Source organism: Papio anubis, chromosome 2, assembly GCF_008728515.1.
Source record: "Papio anubis isolate 15944 chromosome 2, Panubis1.0, whole genome shotgun sequence".
NCBI classification, from domain to species: Eukaryota; Metazoa; Chordata; class Mammalia; order Primates; family Cercopithecidae; genus Papio; species Papio anubis.
In genome coordinates this window covers 93138048-93146306 of record NC_044977.1, presented here as the reverse complement: position 1 = coordinate 93146306, position 8259 = coordinate 93138048, and positions in this window count along the sequence as shown.

The window sequence follows — 8259 nt, the reverse complement described above, 5'->3', positions numbered from 1 at the left end:
TGAGTCACCGCGCTTGGCCCCAAAGGTAGCTTCAATAACCATGATACAATCATTTAAAAATATTTAAAATGTCAAAGTTGAATGAATACATTTATTCAATGTCTTTATTACCTATCAAATTCCTACTATGTGTCAGAGACCCAGAGTACAATAAGTTAATTTCCTGTACTAAAGAAGTTAACTGTCTTAGTGTTGAACCTTTAAACAAAACCTTATAGGCAATATAAGGGTTATTACAGAGATCATAATAGCCCATAATAATAACCAATTATTGATTGTTAGGTTCTTGCCAGAAGCAGGTTTTACAATATATTTATCTCAAATAATCCTTGTGATGACCTTTAGAAGCAGGTAAGAACACCATAACACCCCCCCCCCTTTTTTTTTTTTGAGATGGAGTCTCGCTCTGCTGCCCAGGCGGGAGAGCAGTGGCACGAACTCAGCTCACTGCAACCTCCGCCTCCCAGGTTCAAGCGATCTTCCTGCCTCAGCTGCCCCCAGTAGCTGGGATTACAGGCACTCACCACCATGCCTGGCTAATTTTTGTTTTTTGTTTTTTCAGTAGAGACGGGGTTTTGCCATGTTGGCCAGTCTGGTCTCCTGACCTCAGGTGAATCACCTGCCTCAGCCTCCCAAAGTGCTGGGACTACAGGTGTGAGCCACCACGTCTGGCCGATAAACCCCATTTTAAATTGTAAAAACCATTGCATCCAGAGCTCTAACAACTTCTCTGAGGTTCCACAGTTGCTGTGTTGCAGAGGCAGCATCAAATGTTGATCCACCTATCCCCAAAGCCCCTGCACTTCTGCCACTGAGTTTCCAAATGCTATGAGGGAAAGGGATTTGGAAACCAAAGACCAGGAATCACGAAGGTGCTGATGTGATTTTGGGTAGGGCCTTATAGGGTAAGAGCTTGTTAGGCAATAAGAACAGCCGCAGTCAGCCAGGTGTGGTGGCTTATGCCTGTAATCCCAGCACTTTGGGAGGCCAAGGTGAGTGGATCACCTGAGGTCAGGAGTTCAAGACCAGCCTGGCCAACATGGAAACCCCATCTCTACTAAAAATACAAAAATCAGGCCGGGCGCGGTGGCTCAAGCCTGTAATCCCAGCACTTTGGGAGGCTGAGACGGGCAGATCACGAGGTCAGGAGATCGAGACCATCCTGGTTAACACAGTGAAACTCCGTCTCTACTAAAAAATGCAAAAAACTAGCCGGGCGAGGTGGCGGGTGCCTGTAGTCCCAGCTACTCGGGAGGCCGAGGCAGGAGAATGGCGTAAACCCGGGAGGCGGAGCTTGCAGTGAGCTGAGATCCGGCCACTGCACTCCAGCCTGGGCGACAGAGCGAGACTCCGTCTCAAAAAAAAAAAAAAATTAACTGGGTATGGTGGTGCACGCTGTGGTCTCAACTACTCAGGAGGCTGAGGCAGGAGAATTGCTTGAACCCAGGAGGCAGAGGCTGCAGTGAGATGAGATCACGCCACTGTACTCCAGCCTGGGTGACAGAGCAAGACTCAGTCTCAAAAAAAAAAAAAAAAATTAATAAAAAGAACAGCAGCAGTGGCTAATCCTTAAACCAGTTACCAGGCCTACTTTACATGTCATTACTTACTGATCCTAACAACCCCAATAAAACCCATGAAATGGGCACTCTTGTCTCCCCACTTTTTTTTTTTTTTTTTGAGACTGCACTTGGCTTGTCTCCCCATTTTATAGGTAAAAGAAACGGGCCTAGAAATGTCCAATCACGCCGGGCGCGGTGGCTCACGCCTGTAATCCCAACACTCTGGAGGCCGAGGCAGGCAGATCACGAGGTCAGGAGATCGAGACCATCCTGGCTAACACAGCGAAACCCCGTCTCTACTGAAAATACCAAAAATTAGCCAGGCATGGTGGCGGGCGCCTGTAGTCCCAGCTACTTGGGAGACTGAGGCAGGAGAGTGGCATGAACCCAGGAGGCGGAGCTTGCAGTGAGCCGAGATTACGCCACTGCACTCCAGTCTGGGCGACAGAGCAAGACTCCATCTGAAAGAGAGAGAGAGAGAGAGAGAGAGAGAGAGAGAGAGACGAGAGAGAGAGAGACAGAAAAAAAATGTCCAATCACTTCAGTAAGATCACTAGAGTCAGTTACTTGGTTGTTGTCTTCTCTGTAAGCTGATCATACACATGCACCCCTTGCCCAACGTCCGGTGGCTATGGAGCCTCCCAGCTGGGTGAGTGCACCTCACCTCTCCATTGTCAGCCTTGTCCAACAAAGCATGAGTGAACATGACCTACCAAGTCTAGCAGAAGCTTTAAGAGCCACAGCTTGTGTGAATGAGCCTCTTGTTCTTCCCCTTAGTCAGGAGAACATAGTCCTGTGTTGGAACTGTTCCTTCAGACCAGGTGCCAGGATGAGAAGCCATGTGGAGCAGAACTGCAGCAAACAACCCATGGTCCCCAACATGTAATGTGACTGAGGAATGTGCTTGCGGTTTTAAGCCAACTGGGATTTGAGGGCTATTTGTTACTATAGGAGAGCTGTAAGTGGCAGAGTCAGGATCCTAACCTCAATAGATGTAAACACCATAAAATTTACCCCTTTTCAGTGTATATTTCAGTGACTTTCAGTAAATGTATGGTGCAACTATCATCACAATCTTCTTTTAGAACATTTTCATCACCCCAAGATGAAACTTAATGGAGTTACTTCCCATTCTCACTCCCAGCCTCAGGCAACTAATTTATCATCTATCTCTATAGATTTGCCTTTTCTGGACATTTCATATACATGGAATCATACTATACACACACACACACACACACATTATATATATACTATATGGTATGATTCCATGTATATGTGTGTGTGTGTGTGTGTATATATATATATATATATTTTTTTTTTTTTGAGATGGAGTCTCGCTCTGTCATCCAGGCTGCAGTGTAGTGGCACAATCTTGCCTCACTGTAAACCTCCGCCTCCTGGGCTCAAGCAATTCTCCTGCCTTAGCCTCCCGGGTAGCTGGGATTACAGGAGCCCAACAACACACCCGGCTAAGTTTTGTATTTTCAGTAGAGATGAAGTTTCACCATGTTGGCCAGGCTGGTCTCAAACTCCTGACCTCAAGTGATATGCCCGCCTCAGCCTCCTAAAGTGCCGGGATTACAGGTGTGAGCCACTGCACCTGGCCTATCTTTTGTATCTGGCTTGATGGTTTTTGGTCTCACTATGCTTCCCAGGGTGGAGGGCAGTGGCTATTCACAAGACAGGATCACAGCACATTACAGCATTGAACTCCTGGGCTCCAGTGATCCTCCTGCCTCAGTCTCCTGAGTAGCTGAGACTACCAGTATGTGCCCGACTAGCATACTGCTTTTAAGGTTCACCCATGTTGCAGAATGTATTGGTACTTTAATTCCTTTTTTACTGCTGAGTAACATTCCACTGCACAGATATACTACATTTTTATCATCAGTTGATGGACATTTGGATTTTTTCTACTTTTCAGCTATTATAATAAACACTGCTGTGAATACTCACATACAAGTTATTCCATGAAAGGGCCATATATGCAAAATGACCCCCAAATGCAGAAGGAGCTGAGAAACCAAAGAACAAGGCAGACATATCCAGTTTATCAGCAGAGGGCAATTTATTAGGGAAATTATGGACAAAAGCATGGTCTTGGTCAGCAACAAGTCAGGTAGATCTCCCCACCATTATTCCCCCGACCCAGGGCTTATATACCATAGGAAAAAGGGGTATGTGCTCTATAGGGACAATGAAAGGCAACCCTCTAGAACAGGCCAGAATGAGTTGCACAATAACATCAAGGTTGCTTTGACCTAAAGGTAGAATATATTGTGAGTACATGTTCTTACATTAAAGACAGTAAACAAACAAGGAATCAGGAGGCATTCACAGGGCTGGGGTTAATCTGAGGTCAACATGGCAGATTAGCATCCAAGATGGAGTCACTTTTGTCACCACACAAGGATTTGTGTAGAACTATGTTTTCATTTGTTTTGGGTAGATAGCTATGAATTGAATGGTTGAGTCATATAGCAAGTATTTATTTATTTATTTAGAGACAGGGTCTTGCTCTGTCACACAGGTGGGAGTGCAGTGGCACAATGTCAGCTCACAGCAACTTCCTCCTCCGGGGTTCAAGCAATTCTCATGCCTTAGCTTCCTGAGTAGCTGGGATTACAGGCACCTGCCACCACGCCCAGCTAATTTTCTGTATTTTTAGTAGAGATGGGGTTTCACCATGTTGGCCAGGCTGGTCTCCAACTCCTGGGCTCAGGTGATCCGCCTACCTCAGCCTCCCAAGGTGCTGGGATTACAGGTTTGAGTCACTGCACCCGGCTTAGGTTTAACATTTTAAGTAACTGCCAAATTATTTTCCAAAGTGGCTACCCCATTTTCCATTCCCACTAGCAATGTACGAGGGTTCCTATTTCCTCACATCCTTGCCATCACTTGTTACTGTCAGTCTTTTTGATATAGCCATTTTAGTGGCTATGTAGTGGTATCTCATGGTGGTTTTTTTTTTTTTTGAGACGGAGCCTTGCTCTGTCGCCCAGACTGGAGTGCAGTGGCGTGATCTCGGCTCACTGCAAGCTCCGCCTCCTGGGTTCAAGCGATTCTTCTGCCTCAGCCCCCCAAATAGCTGGGACTACAGGCTGGGACCACCATACTCGTCTAATTTTTGTATTTTTAGTAAAGACAGCGTTTCATCATGTTGGCCAGGCTGGTATTGAACTCCTGACCTTGTGATCTGCCCGCCTCGGCCTCCGAAAGTGCTGAGATTACAGGCGTGAGCCACTGCACCCAGTCCTCATTGTGGTTTTAATTTGCACGTCCCTAATAATGTTGAGCACTTATATATGCATGTTAGCCATTCCTATGTCTGCTTTGATGTCTATTCCAATCTTCTGCCTTTTTTTTTTTAAAGAGACAGGGTCTCAGCCAAGTACGGTGATTCATGCCTATCATCCCAATACTTTGGGAGGCCAAGGCAGGTGGATCATTTGAGGCTGGGAGTTTGAGATCAGCCTGGCCAATACGGTGAAACCCCATCTCTACTAAAAATACAAAAATTAACTGGGCATGGTGGTGCATGCCTGTAGTCCCAGCTACTTGGGAAGCTGAGGCATGAGACCTGCTTGAACCCAGGGGGCAGAGGTTGCAGTGAGCTGAGATTGTGCTGCACTTCAGCACAGGTGACAAAGCAAGAGTGTCTCAAAAAAATAGAAGGACAGTATCTCACTGCATCACCCAGGCTGGAGTGCAGTAGTGCAATCATTGCTCACTGACTGTTGCCTCAACTTCCTGGGTGCAAGCAATCCTCCCACTTTAGCCTCCTGAGTAGCTTGGGCTACAGCCATGCACCACCATGCCTAGGTTTTTTGGGTTTTTTTTTATTAATTTTGTAAAGACAGGATCTCACTGTGTTGTCCATGCTGGTCTTGACCTCTTGGCCTCAAGGAATTCTCCTGCCTCGGCCTCCTAAAGTGCTATGATTACAGGCATGAGCCACCATGCCCAGCTTGCTGACCATTTTTTAACTGGATTATGTGTCTTATTCCTTTTTTGAAATGGAGTCTCACTCTGTTGCCTAGGCTGGAGTGCAGTGGCATGATCTCGGCTCACCGCAACCTCCGCCTCCTGGGTTCAAGCGATTCTTCTGCCTCAGCTTCCCAAGTAGCTGGGATTACAGGCGAACACCACCACACCTGGCTAATTTTTGTATTTTTAGTAAAGATGGGGTTTTTACCATGTTGATTAGTCTGGTCTCGAACTCCCAACCTAGTGATCCACCCGCCTCGGCCTCCCAAAGTGCTAGGATTACAGGCATGAGCCATGTGCCTGGCATGTGTCTTCTTTTCTTTCTCTTTCCTTTCTTTCCTTTCCTTCTTTCCTCCCTCCCTCCCTCTCTTCTTTCTTTCCCTTCCTCCCTCCCTCTCCTTCTCTCTTTCTTTCTTTCTTTGACAGAATCTTGCTCTGTTGCCCATGCTGGAGTGCAGTGGCGAAATCTCGGATCACCGCAACCTCCGTCTCCTGGGTTCAAGCAATTCCCCTGCCTCAGTCTCCCAAGTAGCATGTGCCACCATACCCTAATTTTTGTATTTTTAGTAGAGACGGGGTTTCACTATGTTGGCCAGGCTTGTCTCAAATTTGTGATCTCATGATCCGCCCACCTTGGCCTCTCAAAGTGCTGGGATTATAGGTGTGAGCCACCATGCCCGGCAAATTTCTTCTTATTCAGTTGTTAAGAGTTCCTTCCATATTCTGGATACAAGTCTCTTATGATCACAAATTTTTTTCAGGAAAACAAGTAGAATGAGTAAGTATTTCAGAAAAGGACTACTAAAACTGACATCACAAAGAAAGTGACCACAAATAAAGACCAATAATAAACAAAAAAGTTAGATACTCTCCAAAAAGTTCTTTTCTTTTCTTTTTTGAGACAGAGTGTTGCTCTGTGGCCCAGGCTGGAGTGCAGTGGTGCAATCTCATCTCACTGCAACTTCTGCCTCCCAGGTTAAAGAACTTCTCCTGCCTCAGCCTCCCGAGTGGCTGGGACGAAAGGCGTGCACTACCATGACTGGCTAATTTGTGTATTTTTAGTAGAGACGGGGTTTTGCCATGTTGGCCAGGCTGGTCTTGAACTCCTGGCCTCAAATGATCCACCTGCCTTGGCCTCCCAAAGTGCTGGGATTACAGGCATGAGCCACTGCACTCGGCCTATGAATTTTAAATGAGTTGAAATTTTACCCATATTTTAAAAATTATTTTACACTAGAAAGCATAGACTAGCAACTTCATTCCAGGGAGGAAGAAAAACACATTTTTTTTTTTTTTTTGAGACGGAGTCTCGCTTTGTCGCCCAGGCTGGAGTGCAGTGGCCAGATCTCAGCTCACTGCAAGCTCCGCCTCCTGGGTTCACGCCATTCTCCTGCCTCAGCCTCCCGAGTAGCTGGGACTACAGGCGCCCGCCACCTCGCCGGGCTAGTTTTTTGTATTTTTTAGTAGAGACGGGGTTTCACCGTGTTAGCCAGGATGGTCTCGATCTGCTGACCTTGTGATCCGCCCGTCTCGGCCTCCCAAAGTGCTGGGATTACAGGCTTGAGCCACCGCGCCCGGCCAAAAATCACATTTTTGAGTCCTGAAGAATTAGGACACCATCAGAGATGAAACAGGAACATTACAAGGTCTTGTACAAATAGCACAGACCCCATAAATTCTTCCCCCATTTTCTGCTCCCGCAACAAAAAAGAAAAAAAAAATTTAGGGCCAGGCATGGTGGCTCACGCCTGTAATCCCCAGCACTTTGGGAGGCCAAGGAGGGCAGATCACAAGGTCAGGAGATAGAGACAATGCCGGCTAACGTGGTGAAACCCCATTTCTACTAAAAATACACACACAAAAAATTAGCCAGGTATAGTGGTGGGCACTTGTAGTCCCAGCTACTTGGGAGGCTGAGGCAGCAGAATGGCATGAACCTGGGAGGCGGAGCTTGCAGTGAGCCAAAATTGCACCATGCACTCCAGCCTGGGCGACAGAGCAAGACTCCGTCTCAAAAACAAAAAAAATTAGGGGGAAATAATTGTTCTTCCCTACAAACATCAGCCCCATGTTGGTAGAATCATTTTTATGGCCTATATCACACCTTATGATCCTGTTTTTCAACCCCTGTATTAGTCTATTCTCACACTGCTATAAAGAAATACCTGAGACTGGGTAATTTACAAAGAAAAGAGGTTGAATTTGCTCACGGTTCTGCAGGCTGCACAGGAAGCATGGCAGTATATGCTTCTGGGGAGGCCTCAAGGGAGCTTTCACTGGTGGCGGAAGGCAAAGCGGGAGCAGGTGTCTTATATGGCAGGAGCAGGACCAAAATGGGGTGGGGGGTGGGGGGTAGGTGCTACACACTTTTAAACAAAAGATCTCATGAGAACTCAGGACAGGCCGGGCGCGGTGGCTCAAGCCTGTAATCCCAGCACTTTGGGAGGCCGAGGTGGGTGGATCACGAGGTCAGGAGATCGAGACTATCCTGGCTAACATGGTGAAACCCCGTCTCTACTAAAAATACAAAAAACTAGCCGGGCGTGGTGGCGGGCGCCTGTAGTCCCAGCTACTTGGGAGGCTGAGGCGGGAGAATGGCGTGAACCCGGGAGACGGAGCTTGCAGTGAGCCGAGATCACGCCACTGCACTCCAGCCTGGGAGCACAGCGAGACTCTGTCTCAAAAAAAAAAAAAAAAAAAAAAAAAA